This window comes from Pteronotus mesoamericanus, unplaced genomic scaffold (genome assembly GCF_021234165.1).
Source record: "Pteronotus mesoamericanus isolate MK-2021 breed Mesoamerican mustached bat unplaced genomic scaffold, CSHL_Meso_final contig_68, whole genome shotgun sequence".
Taxonomy (NCBI): Eukaryota; Metazoa; Chordata; class Mammalia; order Chiroptera; family Mormoopidae; genus Pteronotus; species Pteronotus mesoamericanus.
Genome location: NW_026555234.1, coordinates 25,256,386 through 25,278,739, shown reverse-complemented (window position 1 = coordinate 25,278,739; position 22,354 = coordinate 25,256,386). Strand labels below are relative to the sequence as shown.

The 22,354-nt window shown below is 40.2% G+C and overlaps 1 protein-coding gene across 6 annotated transcripts in view; it reads left to right on the top strand.

Moving 5' to 3' along the window:
- The window catches only part of APBB2 (amyloid beta precursor protein binding family B member 2), a 318,370-nt gene that overhangs the window by 81,132 nt on the left and 214,884 nt on the right, over nt 1-22,354 (top strand). For all 6 annotated transcript variants that reach the window (XM_054582097.1, XM_054582096.1, XM_054582094.1 and 3 more), the window contains one exon: nt 7,400-7,501. The gene's annotated coding sequence lies outside the window, so the exon portion shown is untranslated. The remainder of the gene's footprint in view (nt 1-7,399; nt 7,502-22,354) is intronic.

The following is a 22,354-nucleotide window of genomic DNA, read 5'->3' as shown; positions in this document are numbered from 1 at the left end:
ACATGTCATTCGGTGAACATTCATTAAGTGCCTACTGTGCTCCCAGCCCACGTGTGGCTGTCAGGCACCCTGCAGTCAAGGCTTGCTGTGCTGCGCAGAAGCATACCGAGGGCCAGGAGGATGGAGTGGTTGTCCTTTAGGGTTGGGGGCTGGAGGCCAGAAGGACAAATGGTTTCAGGCTGAGTCCTGAAGTGTACATCAGTGAACATGAGTTATGAGCATGCTAGCCTGTGGACAGAGCACGAAGTCGGGTAAACTGGATCCCCCCCTTCAAGGATGGCCTGCTGGATTTCAGGACAGGAGACAGCGTTTAAAACTGTGAAGAGCAATGTGAAGCACTTTGATAATAGGGCAGACCCTGTAGACCAGGGTCTAAATATTAACTTCGCAACTCTGACCTTGGACAAATTTATTTCACCTGAATAGCCCTTTCTTTGGTAAAATGGGGCTAAAATAACATAAACTACTTCACAGAATTACACTGATTTAAAATGAGGTTAACTTAGCAAAGCACTTGCTTATAGGAGGTGCAGAATCAATGCTGGGTGGCAAAGATATGTTTAAAAAGTGCCAAGTGAGCGCAATAGATGGAAATGTTGAAGAAGAACAAAGAAAAGAGGGGTCATTTCTGCCCAGAATACGAGAGACCCAATGGCCAACATGGCCGTGAGGATGTGGATGAGGAAGAGAGGGTGTGAAGAATGGGCCACTGGGAACTGAAGTAAAAGCTAAAGCTGAAGTTTCGAGACTGGATAGATGAAGAAAAGGGGGTAACGGAAACAGGAGAGGGAGTTTGGTGGGGGGAGTTCTGTGTCCGACATACTGAGTCTGGGGCAGCTGCTGAAAGCTGTGATTCTGAGATGCCTGCGTGCTTACATGGGTTGTGATTCAGATACACACTCCTGTTCTAGGCTTGTCCAGGGGTAGGCGCGGGATGAAGTGCTCAGCCTTCCCTGGTCAGGGTGTTTGGTCAGGACAGGTCTTGCAAAGGGCCCCTTTCTGTCTCATTGGAAATGTCCATACCCGCACAGGTTTCTCATCAGGATGGGAAACAGGCAGATTTTTTAAAAACCTCGAGTCCTAAGTCTTCCTCAAAATGGGTGGAGGAAAACTGAACTTTTCTTTTGCTAATTTTGACCCATTGTCATCCTCTCCCTTGGGTTTCTTTTTCTTTTTCAGTCTTCTTTTTCCCAGCTATTAACCATTAATTGCTATAGAACAGAAATGAATTGGAAAAAGTTCTTTGAAAAATGGACTAAATGCTTTAACACCAGTGGACTGCATTCCTATTTGTGTCAATTTCCTTTCAACCATAGCTGCTTTATGATCTCTCTTTATAGGGAATAGATACAGCCTACAAGTAACCATGGTTACTAGTTTTTATATGTCATGGGTAGCCTGCCATAGGAGATGCTAACATTTTGCCAAATTTGCTTTATCTCTGTATCTCTCTCTTCCCCTCTCCCTCTCTCACTTTCTTTCTCTCTTTCTCCCCCTCACAGGATCCCTTTCCCTCCATCTCCTCCACATACACACACACACACTTAAATTTTTTTTGGCTAAACAATTTGAGTTAGTTGTAGAAATGTGACCTTCAGCACAAGCATATTCTTCCATGTAACCCATAATACCATTATTGCCAAGAAGTATTATCTCACACACAGATAATATTTGAACACTATTCAAACTTCCCCAGTTATTCCAGTGGCTTTATAACCCCTCTTTTTATCTAAGATTCATCAACAATGATTTGTTGCACAGAGCAGTCACCATGTTTTTGTCATTCGCGGCGAAGATGCCAAGACAACCTTGTAGACAACCCTGTCTTGTAGACAACCTTGATTTCTTTGTTACTTTATGATTAGGTGCAGGTTAAGCATTTTGATACAGAGTAAGCATTTTGACAAATATACTACATAGTTTTTGTGGAGACATAACATTCCGTTGTCCTATACCTGATTATGTCACCTGTCACTTGGGTAAGGTGCTCTGCCAGAGCTCACAGTACAAGACCTTCTGCCTTAGGTAAGTGATGGGTAATCTGCGGCGCGATGCTCGGAGACCGTGTGAGTATCCTGCCCCACAGCAACCCTTTCTCTGGTGGTTGTAGCATCCATTAATGATCCTGGAGTGAATCAGTTACTGCCTCAGTAGTTGCAAAGTAGGATTTTCCATTTCTGCTATTCCTTTGGTGTCTATTAGCTTGCATTCTTTATAAAGATGAGCTCCACTATCCTTTTTTTCATGAATACCTGTGGGTTCATGGTTCTTTCTTTATTCAGTGTGTTATACTTTATCCATATCATTTTGTTGTTGTTCAAACTGATGATCAGTGGGGCCCTTTCAGGGCAGCTCCTATGCCCTTTGACACTCTTATGCCCTTTGACATTTGTCATGTGCGCATTAGTATTTGAGCACTTCTGGCTTTCTGGCGTAGTAAGATGCCAGGGCTTCTCTTCTTGTTCTTTCCGTGGCTCAGGCCTGTACCCAACTATTTCTCCAGAGAGCTAAAGTATTTAGAAACGAAGATCTGGGTAATTGCCCCTAAAACTGCTATAACTCAGAGAAAGTTAAAAGTCATTAATCACTTGTTTAAGCTCCCCCGACCCCTGAACTTCTGCTAAAATATTCCCATAAAGGCATTGGGCATTCAGAAGTGGGAAGGGAAGGACCAGTGATAGGAGGAGTCAGAAGTCAAGGTCTTTGGGCTTTGGACCAGAGGGCACAGTGATGCAAAAAGTGACATGCCAAAGGCCAATTTAGATTATATTGGAGTTCTGCCCAGGGGGAGACTAGAGAGCCTGAGAAAATAATTTCTGCTTGTTTTCCAGGTAGACTCTGAAAACATTGGTTGCCCTTTTTTTAGTATCTGGTAATGCTATGAGACTGTATTCCCCTGAGTTATACATATGCTAATTTTTAGAGCAATTTAAGGAATACAAGTTTCATCCTGAGAGTTCCTAAGTGCTCCGCATTTTCAGTCAGTGCAAGGTATATAGAGATGGATGTATATTTCAGCATATCTTCTTTTAAATATTAAAATTCATAGATTTTTTTCAGTAATGATAGTTGAATATATTATCTGAGTTTACTTACAGATTATAATATTTAGTTGCAAATTATTAAAAGTGAAAATGTAGAGCATTTTAGGCAGCAACTTGTGAAATACAGAAACCAAGAATTTCAAAGTTATTTTCCAAAGTAATCGGTATGCATCTGATAAAATGATAGCATCTCTGAGGGGGATCTTGAACTTGAACTGACTGACTTTTCTGGAACTCGATATCCCCTCTGTGCTCTATTTTTATATATAATAGCATAATTAAAATGTTCATCTGCCTATTCTGTTCTTTCAAACAAAACAAAACATGATGCCAGTAGCTTTTGTTTCCATTTGATGGGGAACCTATGAAAATGCTTAAAAATATACAGGCAGATTTGAAACAGAAGGGTTTTGTTTTTGTTTGTTTTTTATGGAAGTCAGTATTTTTGGAAGTAAAAAAAGCAAAACAAAAAAAGCAAAGACTACTGCATCTATGCCTTGTGCAGCAGGAATATGGTTATTAGTCAGATGTATATGTTGAATGTTTCGGATGCTTTATAATATTATGAAACAAAGCCACACATGCACACACAGAAACACTTGACTTCTAATCTGCAGTATGTTTTTGACAATGGAGAGTCATAGTAAAGTAACTGCTCTGTATGAAATAGGTACTGGATGTAGGTACCTGAGGAAGGTTAAACTTAAAATGGAAAGGGATGCATGATTTAAATGTGCTGCTTAGCAAACATAGGTGAGTGAACTCAGATGTGTGGTGGCCAGATTGTCCCAAATTGCCCCTTGACTCCTGAATACCCGCACCATTCTGTTATGATGTGATGTCAGCGAGTGGGGTTAGACAAAGCGCTCTCATGACTAAGGAGTCACCATTTTTGGCAAATGGATTATTTGCAAAGTCGAATTTTGTCATTGTCGGGGGCATTTTAACATAATTGAGGTCTTTTGGAGGTTATACAGATCAATCTCCCTTTTCTTACTTTCTGTTTCCAGCTGCCCAAGTGAGCATTCATTCCGATGCCCAAATCCACTGCTCCTTGTGTGTCCTTAATCTTGATCTTGTTTGAAAGGAGCTTTAGCCAGAACACAATTTCTTCATTGAGAACAAAATTTCTTTCAGACATTAAGACAGCTCGCGTAGAGTTATTTAATTAAAAAAAAAATCTTTGATCTGTATTTTCCTAAATCCATGACTATTTTGGCCAGTAAAAGCAGATTATATTTTGGACTCTGTAATTGATTTAACATACTTTGAACATCCATGTTAGGACTGGGTTGCCCTGGAGCTGTTAGGTAGAAACTATATATATATATATTTTAAAAGATTTTATTTATTTATATTTTAGAGAGAGGAGAAGGGAGGGAGAGAAACATTGATGTGCAAGAGAAACACCTACTGGCTGCCCCTCACATCCTCCCAACTGGGGACCTGGCCTACAACCCAGGCATGTGCCCCTGACTGGGAATAAAACCAGCAGCCCTCCTGTTTGCAGGCTGACGCTCAGTCCACTGAGCCAGACCAGCCAGGGCAGAAGCTATATACTTTTAAGGGTTCAGTCAGACTAGATCTGTTGATAGTCATGGAGAAAGCTTCTGGTGTCCTTGTTCCTGGGCTGGACTTCATCCTGTTGTCTAGATTCTCTCATGGAATTAGAGTGGGGATAAAAAGAAGTTTTTCCACCAAATGCCTTAGTGTTATTTTTATATAGCATATTGTTATTTTTAATTGGGAAAGTAGATATGATTTTTGTGGAAAATTTGGGTACCATAGGGAGATGCAAAGAGAGTAAAAATTATTTTACTCTAATTCTATTATCTCAAATTAGTAGCTATTCAAATGCTGACTTTTTTTTTTTTTTTACCTCTGGTCTTTTTTTAAAGATATAGATACTTTTAAACAAAATCAGTACCATATTGAACATATTGCATTATAGTCTGCATTCCCAATGAACATTGCTTAAAAACATTTTCCCATATAATATCTTACAGGTTTTAAAAATCTGTTTTTTATTGTTGGTACTTAAATTTTTCAAATTGCTTGAAATGATATTACTTATAATGGAAAACTTCTTAGTTCATATCTTTACGTCTGTGTATATCTTACACTTTTAAAAGATAAATTCATGGTCCTTTTTTTTTAATTTATTAGTTTAAAGGAATGAAAAGCAATTTAATTCATTTTTGTCCTTTCCGGCAATCATGGTTAAGCCTTCTTATATGCAAGAATCTAACTTTTAACACCAATGTCTTGGTCTTTACGGAATGGCGCAGCAACTGACACCTTATCTGTCTACCATGATTAGGGAACTTCCCATAAATAGATGTTTAACGAAACCCAAACTGACACTTACTGGTCCCTACTTGGTCATTGTGAACATTGTGAATGAGAACCTTTCTAAAATTGTATTTCATATGCTGCTCTTCCCTTTAACATAATGAAAAGATTTGAAAAATCAAAATTTAATCACTTCTGTTTTAAATCACAAGCATCCTTATAAACACTAGCTATTGTACAGTCAGTTCTGCTAAAATATGACATACACGTTTCTAAATACCACCATGCTATGAAAAATCATGTAATAAAACCCATAACAATTACAGGGTAAAGAGAGTCAGGGACACAGCACTTGATAACCTTTATCAGTGTTTACTAGTAATAGGTTAAAAAATTAGATAGGAACTGAATAAAAATTGTAACACAATTTTATACATATTAGGTGGTTAAGGAATAAATAAATATGGCACTTTACCTTGAACAAATCTGACATTTTCTTGTGGACAAAGGGCTTGGAAGGGTCGCACCTTGTGAGTTATTCTCCAGTGGCGGAAGGAGGGTTACCTGAAATCAGAAGGGACATTGGGGCGCCTGATGTGGACAGGTATGGCCCACAGCACGCTGGTGGAAGCGGGTCGCTGGCACATGTTTGAGGCATGGGCTTTTTCATTCTCTGTGTCCTTGTGCAGCTGGGTCCCGCCTGGGTACAATCTTCTGCTATTTCCTAGTGTTGTTTGCAATGAAATCATGCATAAATATGTGAAATTCAAGTTATGCTCAAATTGTTTCCTACCATATCACCCTTGGAACAAACACAAGCTTTATGGCAGAGTTGAGTATACTGCGGTTAACGGTGATGTGTAGGAGATAGTCTGCCTGTCTCTATGCTACACAGAGGTAACACATGTGAAACAGAAGAATCTGGCATGAGAATTAACACTGTATATGTGTTGGCAGCAACAATGACAATGATGATAAGAGATGCCTATTGATGTTTCTAGGATTCTGTTGTAGCAGTTCTTTCTGCCTTCATCTAATTGACCTGTTTTTCAACCTCTCTTGGCTCACAGATGAATTTGTTATGCTTCTTAGAATTACATGTAACTGCTCTGGCTGGTGTGGCTCAGAGGATTGAGTGCTGGCCTGAGAAACAAAGGGTCGCTGGTTCCATTCCCAGTCAGGGCACACGCCTGGGTTACGGGCCAGGTCCTCAGCTGGGGGCACGTGAGAGGCAACCACACATTGATGTTTCTCTCCCTCTCCCTCTCCTTCTCCTTCCCTTTTCTTCTCTCTAAAAATAAAGGAATACATAAAATCTTAAAAAAAATTACATGTAACATAAGGCCCAGAATGAGAGCACAGATTTGAGGTTACGGTTTACCTGTGACATTCATTGTACCTCCTCATTTTTTGTAATCTTGTGAATGCATTATTACCTATGTTTACATATGTATTCATTGACAGGATTGTTGGGGAAGTGCCTTTTGTTTTACATGAGGTTACTATCGTGCAGAATTTTTGGATTTTTCTGTTTCATCAGAAGAAAGTTAATAGGACTCTTTTTATTCCCACCTGCTGCAGCGAATGGCGCTTACCTGAAGCGCCTTTAAAAGTTGATGATTTTCTTGACGTCATTGTTCAGTTCTATCACAACTGCCTCTGAGTTTGTGAGACGAGCCCGTTTTTGGAAGGTGGGGCAGGCCACTGTGATTTCGGGCCTCCCCTCCCAAGTCAGCATAATTAGAAGCCCAGATCCTCCCTCCGTTGCTTTTTATGACTCCCTGAGAAGCACACTTTTACCATGAACGGTTGCCAAGAAAACTTGCTGATTCCTGCTTTAGTAACTTTAGTAAGACAACAGATCAAAATACTGTCTAGATTTAGCAAACCTTGTTAGTATTGTTCTGAAAGAAAACTAGCTAATAAAGCTCATCTTGTAGATACTCCAGTGAAATCTGTATTGTAATTATGCAAAGAGAATCTGAATGGCCATGGGGTGTTTTGGTTTTTAATTTCTAATCTGACTTCGAATTTTGATTTTTTTGTCTCTATATCATTTTCAGATATATTTGGCCTGCCTGACCTCAATGAGTGGTTGTTATTAACAAGATTCTGTGGGAAAAGGGAACTTGCCTTCTGAGCTTTGTACCAAAGACCTGGGAAAAGTAAGTAATTTTCTAACTTGCTTTAAAAAAAATTCTCTTATACGTCTCTCAGAAAGTTAACAGTGGTTCTGTGGCCTTTCTCCTTTCTTTCTTTCCTGGCTTTGTAGTTTTATGTGCTTTTATGGATTGGAAACATGGAAAGGGACTCAGGAGACCTTTTAAAAAACCTTCTAAAGAGATTTGGATGACTCTCTGCATTGTGTCATTTTTTGTGGGGTTTCAAAAAGTGAGTCCTCAAGGTTGTGATAAAACCTTTTATTATATGTGCAGTAGATGAGTTAAACTTTAATAATAAGGGAATGTAATGTGGTAGGACAGAGAAGTGAGTCCAGTTTTTTGACCTTCAGGTGTTTTAGACTTTTACATAGGCTCTTTGGTTGTGTATTTTTAGAGTAAGAATGAAATACATTAGATTCTTTTTTTGTCTGCAAAGGAAAACAAAATGTAGAGACACTTGTTCAAGAAGTTCCTCCTGTAGCTTGGTCTTGGTAGACCTAATGCACCTGTCAGTTTTATTATTATATACCTTTTTGAGGTATTTTAAGATATGCTAATTAAGACACATGTATGAATGATTTTGCTGTCTTTTAGAAAAAGTCCAATGAGACTATAAAGTTCAATTTTATTCTCTGATGTTTTTGAAAGGTAAAATGGGCTGTAAAGATCATAAAGTTAGTCTACTTTGTTGTAGATACTATACTATACTACACACACCCCCTTTCTGGCATGTTCCAGAAATGGTATCATTGACAATAGGAGCTGTTCATCCATTTAATTACTAGTTTTCTAGACTTCATATGCCTTGTGTTTTACAGTTCCTCTACATTTCTTATAGTACAAAATGAGCTAGTTGAAACATGTCTAAAATAAAGCAAGGCAGAAAAGAACTTTGCTCTAGAAGTTGTCTCTAAGCATTAAATAATAAGATCAGATTTGATCAGATTTTATTTTTATATTGTGTTTACTATGAACATAATTAAATTGTGTATTTTTTGTAATATTTATGATAATAAGGTAAAGGTCTTTAATTTTGAGCCCTATTTGAATTTTAAGATTTTATTTATTTTTTTAGACAGAGTGGAAGGAAAGGAGACAGAGAGGGAGAGAAACATAGCTGTGTGAGCAAGAAACAGTTGCCTCTCACACATCCCCAGCAGGAGACCTGGCCCGCAACCCAGGCGTGTACTGTGACTGGGAATTGAACCAATGACCTTTCAGTTTGCAGGCCGGCACTGTGTCCACTGAGCCACACCAGCAAGGGCTGATGTTTAATAAGATATTTGTGCAGAAAAAATATTATATACACACATACAGTATACACACACCATGAATATGATTTCTGAGTGCTATCAAGTCTCTGCTAATATAAGTTCTTTGAAAGGAAGGACTTTGAAAATTTTTTCCGATACCATTTAATTTGTTACAACAAAATATTGCAGTAGTTAAATACTATTGGCAATGGAATTTTTTTAATGATAGCAATTTTATTTAAATTTTGTCATCTTATATTTACATATTAACCTTAAAATAAAGGAAATCCTGTATAGTGTAGTTCCTATTTTATCTTGGAAGGATATTTGAAAGAGGAATATCTTGGAAGTCACCAGCCTGTTCATAGAATGGAATGAAAAGGACAAAAGATTAATTCTCTGGGCTTCATGATCCAGATACTTGCAGTGGTGTTTGGCCTTGAAATATTAACAGCCTCAAAAAGTAAGCAGCTTAAACTACCTTTCAAATAATTTAGCATCTCTTGAAAATTTAATAGTCTTTGGTGAAATATTTTCCTTCCATTACACCAAAATATTCCCTTTGTGACATTGTTGTAAAAGTCATTTTTCCATTTTGTAGAGGCAAGGTATCTGTAGGACTTTTGATCACAATAATGAGCTAAAGACAAACACTGTGTTACCAGAGAGACCATGGCAAACAGATCTCTGCTTATTAAACCTGATGTCACAGATGAATATTTATATGCACTAAAGGATGTCACTATTCACCTTTAAGTTAAAAAATAGAAGAAGAAGGTGTATAGTGTGTAAGTATGCTCCATATAAATCTAGTTCTGAAGAAATAGTTATGTGGAAGTAAACATTAAGGGAGAAGGAGGGAAGTCCTTTCTGAAATTTACAAGTCATGAGAGAGTGTTTCTGACACGCCTTGTAGACTGTCAAGGGTACTTCAATGTATTGGTGACTGATTTCTTTTTGAGAAGGCAAGAGCACAGTGTTAGGGAAAATTCAGAACTGCAACGTTCACACTCCTTTTTACCTCCTTTTTGTCTTCCACTTTTATTTATTCCTTAATCACAGATATGTTTTCAAAATCTTCCCTGTTGCAAGCATTTTGTTTAATTATTTGAGGTAGATTTCAGGAAACCTGAGTCTGTAATGTTGGCAAAATATAAGATACACCTTTGAAAATTAGCCATGGATTGGTAGCAGGTAGAAAGCAGCTTCTAATTTATTACCTTATTTAATACATACTTATTTTTACGTTAATACTGAGAGTAGTGTGTGCTACAAATTGTTTGGTATCCTGTTTTTTTCCTGCTTTTTTTTCCATTTAACAATGAATGATGAACTCCTATGCTAGTAAATATTTATCTACAATATCATTTTTAGTGAAGACAAAACTAGTGGATCTTAGCATTTTGTTTAATTTGAGGCTACCCTGGCTCTCAGTTAAAGAGGAGTATAAACATGTGAAGTGTATGGTGTAGGTTTTTCATCTGCAAACAGACAACGGACTAGGGCTCCCCTTCTGTAATCTCTATAGTGTTTACTGTGACATCTTCTGAATTGGGGGCTTGTGGGACTAAATATCTGTTCAAAATTGTAGGTGTCACTGTCTGACAGGTACAATGTACAAAGCACTGTCTTCTTCGGTCCTTTTGTTATATTACAAGTGTGCAGGTGACATTCCTCCCGCTTAGCTGTCTTCATCAATGTTTCTGTGCTTAAGGAATGATTCTACCTACATATTTCTTCCTCACAAGAAGCTCTAAGTATTTTAGATAAGGTGACAGGTGCAGAAGGAACATTGCATACACTTTGGAATATAATGCATTGGAGTAAATTGCAATTCAAATTAATCGAAGATGCAAAATGTTTTATAGACCTTTGCATGCTTTCTCAATTTTAAGTTTATTTATTAAGCCAACATTCGTTGAGCAACTGCTATGTGCCAGCTACTGTGTTAGGAGCTCATTATTCAAAGATTAATGAGATATGCTCTTGCTTTCAAGGAACTTAATTTGAGTTTCAAATTCAGAACTCAAATAACATTTATTCAGCATGTACCATGTGCCAAGCAAGTGGGCTGGATGTTCTTAGATGAGGTGTTTGGCCACAAAAATTCAGTAGTGGTTTTTATTGACCTTGTCTCCTCCAAAATAAGTTATGAATAGCATTTTCTAATCTTTGAGGTTTTTTTCTTCCATTGTATTTTGGCACCTGCTTACTACTCGTTAAGTTAAATTAGCAAATGGGGAAAAAGTTAAACAAGTAACAAGAATGATGATTTTGATCTCACCTATAAGTGGAACATAATCAACAAAACAAACAAGCAAGCAAAATATAACCAGAGACATTGAAATAAAGAACAACAGTAACGAGAGGGGAGGGGCAGGGGAATAATGGCGGCGGGCAGGCGGGCGGGCGGGGGGGGGGGGGGGGAAGAAGGGGAAGGATCGTCAAGGAACATGACAAAGCCAAAGGGAGGTAGGATTGAGGGTGGCAGGTCGGGGTGGGGCGAGGGGAAGTGGTGGTGGGAAAATGGAGACAACTGTACTGGAACAACAATTAAAAAATTAAAAATGGATAAAAAGGCTGGTGATTTTAAAAACGTGTTTCTTTTATATACATATAACATAGTCATAATTTCTCCTACTAAAGTATTTCTTAGTTCACATGATATAATTACATATATCAAGATTTGTTTTGTTTTTCATTTTCAAAAATATATCAAGATTTAATGCCATTTTGCCCTTAGTGTGTCTCCAGTGTCTGCACAAGTATGGAAGCCCTGCGTTAAATCGCTTGATTTTCACAGTCATTCTCGCGATTAGGGATTATTGAAACTTGGGGAGGGGAGTAACTTGCCCTCATTCACACAGCTAGAACATGTTTGAGTGAGGGTTCCAGCTTCTACCCATTTAACTTGCAAGCTCACGCAGGGTCCTCCTCACTCCAGTGCGCTGGCAGGGAGGCTGGGCGCACAAATGCTCCGGGCCTGCCGAGGTTGGGGCAGTCCTTTCAGCTGAGGAAGCAGGAAGTGTGTTTGCTGCATGAAGAGCTGGCAGTGGCCAGTCTTGGGGGCTGAGTTAGAAGACAGAAAAGAGGGAGGAATAGCTGGGGCAGCAGGAGAAGCACGTGCCAAGGCGTAGAGGAACGGACGCTCCCCGCATGCTCAGAGAGAGGCCGGGGTGGGGCACGATGGAGGGCACGGTGGACTCAGGTTGCAAAGCCCTGGCGCCAGAATGCGGAAGGCCCCATGTGGGCCATGCTAGAGACTTGAGCATGATATGGCTATAAGAGTTATGGTAAAAGAAATTTCACAGCTGGAGGGGAGTTTTACGATGCTCACTTGGGCAGCAGTCTACAGTATAGACTGAAAAAGGGAAAACTGGAGACACAGGGCCGCCGTGTGCGGACTGTTTACTGCACAAGGGTGTGTGTGAGCAGTGGGGTACTCTTGGGGCTGGGCCTGCCTAGATAGGGCCTGCACCTTTACAAATTTTCACAATAAGCAGCTCTACTTGCCTTTTAGTTGCTTATAAAATAGTAGGAGAGATTAGATAAAGAAATAACCGTGTTCCCTGAGGCTTGAATCTGGAGGGGGACATCGTGGTCTGTTTTCTAACTATGTGATGCTGGGCACCTTCCTCATTCTCTCAGAGACGATTTCCTCATCTGTAAGGGAGAGTTGGTAATAGGATCTAGCAGGGTAATAGGATCTAGCAGGGCCCTGGACAGAGCAGTGAAGGGTCCTTGGTAAGAAAAGGAGCTAGACAGGCAAGATGGAGAAATACTAGGCCTGGGACAGGAAGCTGCTGCAGGAGGTTAACCTCAGAGTGTCCTGCGAACAGCATTAGGGTTTTATATGTTTTATCTTTTCTAATCCTACATCAGTTCTGAGAGGGAGATGCTGTTGCCTCTTTTTAAAGATTTTGAAACTGTGGCTCAGGCAGGTTAAAGACCTTGGTGAATGTCACACAGCTAGGGAGTGGCATAGTCAAGACTTGAACCCAGGACTGTGTGGCTCTCATGCTTGTGCTCTTAACCACTCTGGTGCATTCTGTGCTTAGAATATGTTCTCTGTGTTGAGCTGCCTTAACACCCTACTTGATTCTCTGATGACGTCTTCTGATTTTATCTTGCATCGTTTTTCACTTGAACTAGGTCATAGTTATTCATATAATGTTGTTTTGCGCATACTAGACTGTGAGATCCTGAGGCCTGGGAAGCAGTCTCATTAATGTTTTTGTCTTTCATAACTCTGTTCAATAAAGTATGCATAGATACAGTGATTGATTGAGCTCTAAAGTTTTTCTGTGTCCTAAAATTCAGTAAAATTTTTAGTTACACAAGTAAAGCTTCAGTTGCAGTTATAGTCAAGTAGAGCTTAAAAAGGAGTCACCAGGTTTTAGTTTGATATCTAGATTATTCGCTAAAGTTTTAGGACATTCCTAATTGTGATTTTATCAGTAAGATAATTTGTGACTTGCTGTCGAAGACTGAAGCCAAGACCCAAATGCGCTTTTCACAAAGGCTTTTGGGAGGCGGTAAAGCTGTGCTTGCTGCTGCCTTGTTGTGCCAGGTATAAAATGCAAATGTCTTAAACGATCATTTTGAGTCCATAGAAAATGTTACACTATCATTCATGCTTGTAAACTCACGTGGAGCCCTTTTGCTGGAGGTCGCATTTGTTTGGTCCCAGCTGGACAACAGATAGATGTGCTTTCCCAGTTCAGGGCAGATTGTCAGAGGCCCTGGGGTCGGACAGCTTCGGTTTGCATCCCAGCTTCTCTTGGCTTTGGACTCTGTGACCCTTGGCCAGAAAGTGTCTGAAAAGTGAGGATGGATAAGAAAACAGGGTGACAGGATAGGTTCAGTGCTGGTTCAGTGGGAATTTAGTGGGGGAAAATCCGCGTCCTGATGGGAGCCACTGTTGCTCAGATGCGCTTTATAGGAGTCTGAACATGTGAGCTTGTTGGGTGGAATTTGACGCTTCATTATTATAGCCCATGTTTATCTCAGGATGAGCCTTTGCTGGTTTCAAGGTCTCTTCATGAACTCTTTGGAGGCAGGTTAGGCTGTGCTCCCTGTTCTGTTTGCCTGAGGAGAGTAGGAGGGGATGACTTTTTAAGAAAATGGAAAATGCTAGTCGGGATCAACATTGCCTCTGGGCTTTGAGGAACTCTGGGGTTTCTCTCATCTTCCAGAAGAGGAGAACAAGTGAGCTGTGAGAAAGAAAACCAAACCCTGGGGAAGTTTCATAGCTGTCTCTGCTGCTCTTTCTGGAAAAAGGGAGGGGAAGGGCTCTGAAATAGCTCCCATAGCTCCAGTAGATGGCAAATTCAGGTGCGTTTGAAATAGAGCACAAGGGAGCTTCTGATTCCTGCCGGCCGCTGCTTGGCCTGGTGGGAAATGCAAGAGCAGCAGAGTGGGACTCAGAACATTGCTCTCTGGCAAAAACAAATGTATGCCTGTCTGTCACAGAGTTTATTTTCTTTCCTAAATGCGAAGTTGCGCCAAGACTTGGGATGTTAGGCCCTTTTGAGGTTTTATATCCTGGATTACTAGAAAAGCAAGTAAGTCAGAAAAAAATGTTCCTCAGATCCAATCTTAATCTTGCAGTTTTTGACTACTTGGTTATATGCTGGAGAGTAGGGGCCAACTTGGCCTGTGTACTCATCACAGTGAAAAACAGGAGTTATCAGTAAACGTGGAATTTAAAAACTATTTCCAGGGTCCCCTTCCCCTGCTACATGACCCCTGCAAGAAAGTTGTAGTCTGCTGTAAACAGGTAACCCCTCAGGGTGTGGGTACTGCGGTGGGGAAAATCAAATTGCATTGTACACCTTACCCTTTGATTGTAGGCTAATTGTTGTTTTCCTGCATTTAAAAGCAGATGTTAAACTCTTCCTTTGATGTTCAACAGCAGACAGCCTCCAGTTGTGTGTTACAGCTCTTGGTACATATCAATTGTGTGAATACAGATCAGCTTTGGCAAATTAGATTTTCGTGGTTACATTTTGATCTGGAGCCACAGAGCTGAATATCATTTTATTCCTTCATTCAGCACACATGTGATTCCTGCTTGGCCGCCCCCTACGTAACGTGTTTTCAAATCTCACAAGTACCACGAAAACCTTGCAAACTAGAAAGTGCTGTCTCTATTTTATAGGTAAGAAAAATAAGGCATGGAGAGTGATCAGAAAACTTGCTCAGGGTCTCTCTATTGCTATTAAGTGGCTGGGGATTAGATATGGGGTTTTTTTTTTTGGCTGACCCCAAAGCCGTTATTACAGACAGTTGACCTTTTAAGAGGAGATAATCAATGGAGCAAAGAGTTTGAGGAGTTGGAATCAAGAAAAAGGAGATTAATCATGAACCCTCCATTCATTCATTTACTTGACAGATATTTACTGAGTGCCTGTTTCGTGCTGGACAAGGTGCTGCAGACTCAGTGCTGGGTAAGGCAGGAGCAATTAATTCTCCACCAGCCTGAAGGAGGAAGTAGGGATTGAAGAAAGTGTGTACTTCCCCCAAAAGCTCCAGTGTCTTGGTTGAGAGATTTTATAAAATTTTTCAAGGTGCAGAAATTTTGACACCTTAACAAAAGTTTAGTTTATTATTCTTTATACACCAATATATATACTAAATCACCTGCAAATAAACAGAGGGGTAGCTTCACAAATTATTGCAATTATACTCTTTGCTTGGGCTGCTTAGAACATGTGGAAATGGAGATTGGAGTGAAATTATTGAGTTTTAAATAAAGTCTTGTAAATACAGATTTGAAAAAATCACCTGGTGAAGACTGTATCTATTTCAGCTTTGGATTCCCCATTTTATAGAGGAGGCAGCGCCTGGCACGTAGCAAGTACCAGTACCTCTGGTTGTCTGGCTCAGCAATGGGAAATCAGACAGAGGAAAGGAGACTCATACGGAGGGGATAAATTGGGCAACATCAAGGAGTGTGAGATTGGCAATAAAATGAACCGCAACTAAACAAGGAGAGCGCACAACGTAGTATGGTCTTCTTTCACAAGTGCAAAACCTTTTGAATAAGCAGGGAAGGGACGAGCTGTGCTAAGGGAATCTAGACTTGCCATTGAGGTGGGGGTCTGAGAGAGACCGCAGGCTTCTTTTGATCTTCTAATGTGACTCTCCTGACTTTCTGTTCACACATGAACCCCTTATGCACTCTGTGCACTCTTCCCTACCATGGTCTTTATGTCGTTTTTTGGAAACTTTTGGCTTTTAAGTATAGTATTTGGCAGGGTGACCAGACATGTCGGTTTGCTGGAACACTCCTGGCTATGCCTGCTTTCTGTTGCTGTTTTTCATAACACCCCCCTTCCATATCGTGTAGCCCTGTTTGGATGATAAATTAAATGACCCCCCTACTAAGAAGGGAATTTGATGGCATTCTTTGTCTTTAAAGAAAACCTTTATAGCATACAGACTTTTTTGAAGAATTAACATAATGTGGATGTAGTACCGGTAAAATTACATATTAGACCAGAGTCTGATTTCTTACAATAAGTAGAAAGAAGAGAAAATGAGCAGTAGCTGAAAAGAATCAGATGTAGAGAGAAACAGGTTGATTTCAACAAAATGAACTTTAATTACAACTCATGGCTGGCGTCGCCATATGAGAAAGGGCGTTTAAAGGTCATCGCGATGATGGGTAGTGTTTGGGGCATCCAGCGCGCGTCGTCGAGGGAGCCATGGCATCGTCGCTAGCTTTGATTTAGAGTTTCAGTGTTACAGCGGTGGTAATTGGATTCAGATGCATTTTCATGTGTTCTCTAAGTAGAAAGTAAAAGAAATAATTTTTTAGAACACAGCTTTTGTCAGAGATTAAAAGAAATGGCTGGATGGGAAATTTTTAAATTCAGATTATCTCCCTAAAATCTTCTGTTAAATCGTGTCTTTTGTTGAAAAATTTAAACAAACGAGACGGTCACATAGGGACTTCAACGGTGTTAATAGAAATGTATGTTGGGATTTTTTTCTCTTAATAAATAGAGTTAAATTGGCTTTATAAGTTCATATATATGAACTTGAAGAAACATTATTATTTTGTTGGACAGATGTATGTAAAAGCCTTAGATACTCAGGTGAAGCTTGACAATAATTGCAGCATAAGAGTTGGGTGTAGGATTAAAATCATGCTTATGACCTGTCTTTTCCATGTTAATATTTTATGAGACAATGATGCATTTATCCTCAAGTCCCATTGTTTCTTGTTCCCTGCAGTATTATCTTTCATAGAAGGGTATATTTCTAGAGTAGAGGGATTGTTTCTATACAGTCCTACATTTCTGTTTGTTTTGGAATTAAGTTTGGACTTTGCCACTGGCTGTCTATGGGTGAATTCTTTCTCTGAGCCTCAGTTTTGTAGCCTATAAAATGGGAGTAATAATATATATTGTTTAGAGTTTGTTAATATGATGTTTATTCAGTCCTAAATCTGGGATTAACACAAAGTTAAGCGTTCTTCCAGGCTTAGGAATCATTAGCAGATACCAAGGATAGAGAGACATGTGGTATTGTTGGAGGGGTGAGACTCAAAATATTAACAACCAGTTACTGGCCAATCAGAATGGCTGCTGACTGTAAACATTCTGGATGGCCATCATGGTTCTCACTCATTTGACTATCAACCAATTATTGTCAGCATCAACAAGCCAGTGTGTAACCTGTGATGATTTGCAAGGAAAGCCGTGTGCTTCCTAGTTGTAAGTGAAAGCTTTCTCCTCGGAGATGATCAGGAAAGGACACCACCTGCCTATGAAGGGGTAAGCCCAACCTTCATGCCTGTGTTCCTGTGTCAAAAGTTCCCTTTTCCTTTGGGGACCTTGCTAATCATTGCCACCAGCCCTGTGAGAGATCTTTGGGGACTGTACTTTTCCATTTTTCTCCTTCATCCCTAATCTGGAAACGTCGTTAATTCCCTATAGCAGATACAAGTTGAGTTCATGGCTTTTATCAAAACCTTGAGAGTCCCGTAAACTTGGTTACTAGATATGGCAGGCCTAGACCCATTCTCACGGGGTCCTGGGCCAGGCTGCCTCTCTGGCCTAGAGCACCGGCCCTCAGCCCCAGAAGTGACTGGCAGCACCTCCAGGTCCAGAGCCCAGGCGTCAAAGAAATTGAGACCCCGGATGAAGAAAGATTTCCCTCTTCTGCCAAGTCTTTTGTTGCTAGTTTTCATTTCTTATCTCAGTCTTTGCTCCTCCCCAGGGTAATTGACATTTGGAACTCCACCTCTTATAGGGCAGACCCTGACCCCCTTCCGCAGGGATGGGTGGTACTCGCCACAGCTATGAAAAAGTTCGGCATGGTACAGAAGCTCCCATGTAATCTAGGAGGTTTCTTTCTGAGGGCAGGAGTGAGTTGGTGTAACCATGGTGGGTGTATACTGATGTAGTTAAGTCTTTAAGAAATTGCTTTGTGATCCCTTCAGACCTGTTTGATTTCCTGTCATTAAAGACAAGAGATAAAAGGTGTTAGTGAGGGTGTGGAGAAAAGGGACTTTTGTGCACTGTTGGTGGGAATGCGAAACAGCGGTGTGTGTGCAGCCACTGTGGAAAACTGTGCAGGTTCCTCAAAAAATTATGAATAGAACTACTATATGATCCAACAATCCTACTGTGGATATATATCTAAAGGAAGTGAAACATTGTCTAGAAGAGACAGTGCATTCTCATGTTCACTGAAGCATTATTTTTACAACTGCCAAGACATGGAAGCAACCAAAGTGTCCATCAATGGATGAACAGATAAAGAAACTGGTACATATATACAGTGAAATAGTACTCAGCGTTGTTGATTGGTAGCCTTTATGATATAGGAGGTGTGGATGTACTTATGTCAGGTAAAATTTTTTTAAAAATGTGTATAATTGGCTTAATCATCTGACAGAAAACGGTTCCTCTTCCCAGCCAACCTCTTTTCCTTGAAGCCTGCACCTCGCTAAGGCCTGTGATCCCGCGCTCGCCCAGAACTCATGTCTTGTTTTCTCCAACATGCTGGGCTCCCTGGTGCCGGTAACTGTGACACCTGCCTCATTCCTGTTCTACAGTTTCCACAAACTGCTGTGTTTGCAGCAAGTGTTGAGGGTTTGTGATTCATTTGACTCACCCTCAGTTACCTCTTTTTCAAATGAAAGACTGTTTCACCATTTTACACTTTTCTTAGAGCCTCATCGACCATCAGCTTACTTTGTGTGATATTGGTGAAACCAATGACATTTTATTAATTACGCCTTGTCATATTTGTGTAGCTGAAAAAAACGAGTTTAAGAACGTGTTTGAGAAGTTATGTAATCCAATATTCTTATAGTGAAATATAAAAATCTACTTCTGATGGTTGGAAACAGAACTTACACAGGATAAAATAAACCCCCTCTGTGTAAATTTCTGGCCAATCCCTTCAGCCATTGCAGAGGGGGAAAAGCAGAGAACTATTTCTGTTTACCTAAACATTAATTCAGACTTTGGGTACAATGAGTCTTTTTTGGAAATAGCTATTTAGGGTTCTGCTATTTTGAAATTCAGTAGCTAGCTATGAATTTGCCGCCTTTGTACTTGTGCGTAAGAAACTGATCTTTACTTTTAAATTTCTGAAAAAGAGTCTCGGCAACCGCTTTTGAGACTGATTGCTTGGGATTCCGCACCCCCTTCCCCCATTTTCTTTTTTTCATAATTGAATGTTGTTTCCTACAGAGCTGTGGTTATTATACTGTGCGTTTACTTTGATACACACCTATTGCTGTGTGGAATCTCTGTCCGTTGCAATGCCCAATGAAAAGTGGGGGGGAGGTGCAGAATCTGGGATTGACCAAGATAAATTTATCTCAGCTTCTCAACACACCATGTGAACACAGTATGATTCATTCGGACAACTGGGATGAAACTCTTGTTTTAGCGGCCATTAGATGTTTCATGGGAACTGACTGCACAGAATATATGGAAAAGATGGTTTGGCAGTGGATAGAGTTTGAAGTAGCATTTATATCACCAACTGAGAGGAAATTAATTTTTGGCCAAGGTGACCAATAACCTAAATTCTGTGATGGAGAGATTGATCTCTTGGCATGTTTTTATGAAATAACACCACAGGCAGGGAAATATTATGCATGCATCAGGCTGTGCATTTATTTTGTAAGCCTTTTCTATGGGGTGTGTACAGTCCTGTTCTGTACAACTAACAAAAACTGTACTTGTACTTTGCGACACCTTTAACTGTAGATGTAGTTCGCCCTGAAAAACTTTCTTGGTTTCCAGAAACAGTGGGCACCACAGAGAGAGGCTTTCTTTCTTAGCATCCACATTTCTATTAATGCCATTACAGTGTTTGACTCTTTTATGGGACCCTTTTGGTCACATCAACAGTTTTGTTCTAAGCTGTCTGTCTTAACTTCTAGCTTTGTCTGCAAAATTTGTGCGGTTAGCCTGAGACATATGCAGATAAATTGCCTGGGTTCAGCTTTCTCAGACTTGGAACTAAATATGCTGCAGTGAGCTGAACTGATGGATGCGGCTTTTCAGCAATATTGATGTCGCTACAGTTGGATATAAATCTTTGGATGCCTTGGTTTGCATTTTCATATTCATGTGCAGTTCTTGACCACTGGTTTTCAGATGGCTTCATCTCTCAGAAAGCTCTGTTTTAAGTAGAAAGACAAAGAAAATGATTCTTCCTCACCCATTGCTCTTCTACTCACTTATAACAATGAAAATCGTGAGCATAGTCTTTTAGCCAGATGTAAATAATGGCAACTCCCGATTCACAAAATGATTACATTCCCATGGCTTTGAACTTGGAGTGTGTTTCCTAATGAGAGAAAACAATTCGAAGAATAGATGAGCCTCGTGAAACTTTTTTTTAACCCATACCATTCCAGCAGCATAGTTATTTGGACCTTAAAACCTGACCTTCCCCCATGTTTCCCTGTGGAACAGTGTTCCTGGTTCTGCTTTGATATCTTAAGGAACATCAGCATTTCATTCTTAACTTCTGCAGACAGCCCCCCGTCTCTGCCTGTGTATCCTGGGGCAGCGTATCAGGTGGTGTTCTCAGAAGCAATGGAGACTGGCTGAATAATTTAAGCAGAGAAGTAACTTCTTGAGAAAATACTGGGTAGTTTCTTGAACTGCTGGAGGTTGGAAAAAGGGAAGGAGCAAATGGAAACTAAACAGTCAGATTCATAGCCAACATCCTATGATCCGATTAATTCTGTACAGGGTGGACCCGATCACTGAACACTGGATCGTGCTAGTTCACCTGACCACAGCGATAGGTACCCGACAGTTGCTACCAACTCTGTCATCTGAGCCTTTGCTGTCTCTGGGCACTGGATGTTGTTGCCTTGATGATTTACCCTTGCCCCTGCCTTCAGGGTTGGCAAGGGTGGAGTCACGGGCCCATGTCTTAGCTCCAAGGAATTCTGCCTCCATGTCTAAAGATGTAGCTTTTGTCAATACTCCATGATGAGGAATTCCCCAGATAGAGCGAGGGGGTTCAGATACTGTATATTCTCCATCCTTCCCCCCTCTGTAAGGACAAACCCTCACTATGAGAAGCTACAGTAGGGGCTCTGATAGAGGGGGTGTGGCCAACATGTTTACCCACATGAAGCTGCAGTTAATGAAATCTCTGGTAACAAAGCTGGCTGATCTTTCCTGTGCACTGGTGTTCAGGGGCCCTCCCACTGTGTGTTAACCAAAGGTAGGGGAGACTTGATGGCTGAGGCATAATTGGCCTCTCACAGTATGTTCCCTATTACTTCGAGACGAAATGCATTGACTTGAACTTGAATAATTTGGTTAACGAGGAGGAGCAGATTAAGGTTTATATGTTTCCTTATTTATAGTGTACAGTGAAATTTTACATTGTCAGTTTGGCTCATAGGGCTGGATGGTTTGTTTATTTTATTAATCAACTTCTACCCTTTTTAAATATTTTTATTTGTAATAATGTATATATATAGCTTACAACTTCCTGCCTGCTTATTTGCATTATTTTTTCACTTCTCAGAGGCAACCACTTTGAATTCACTTAGCTCTTCTTCTGACATTTACTTCCATATCCATATGCTAATTAATATGGTGATATTGATATTTCTTGAAATTTTTCTCAATGCTAGATATTTTACAATTTTTTAATAATGTTTTATTGTTTATGCTGTTACAGTTGTCCCAATCTTTCCCCCATCCCCCTCTGCCCGGCCCCACACTGCTGTGCATGCCCATGAGTCCTTCATAGGGGTTCCCCGGCGAATCCCTTCGCCTTCCTTCAGTCAGTCTCCTCCTCACCCCTCCCCTCTTACCAATGTCAGTCTGTGCCATGATTCTTAGTAAGGAAGGTAAGGGGTGAGCTCTCTTTTATCCTCCCTCCATTAAATACTTGCCCTTAACTCTCTAAGACCGTTATATCTCCATTTGTTTTACTGTAAGTATTTTTCACAGCTGAGCTATCAGTGTACTATGGTTATATTTTCTTTCTTGGAGAGCATATTAAAAGTTCTTTTCCAAAAACTCATATTCTATTTATATACTACTTATTCTTCCCCAAATTCTCAGATAAGGAAATACAATGGCTGGTCTCTCGGGGG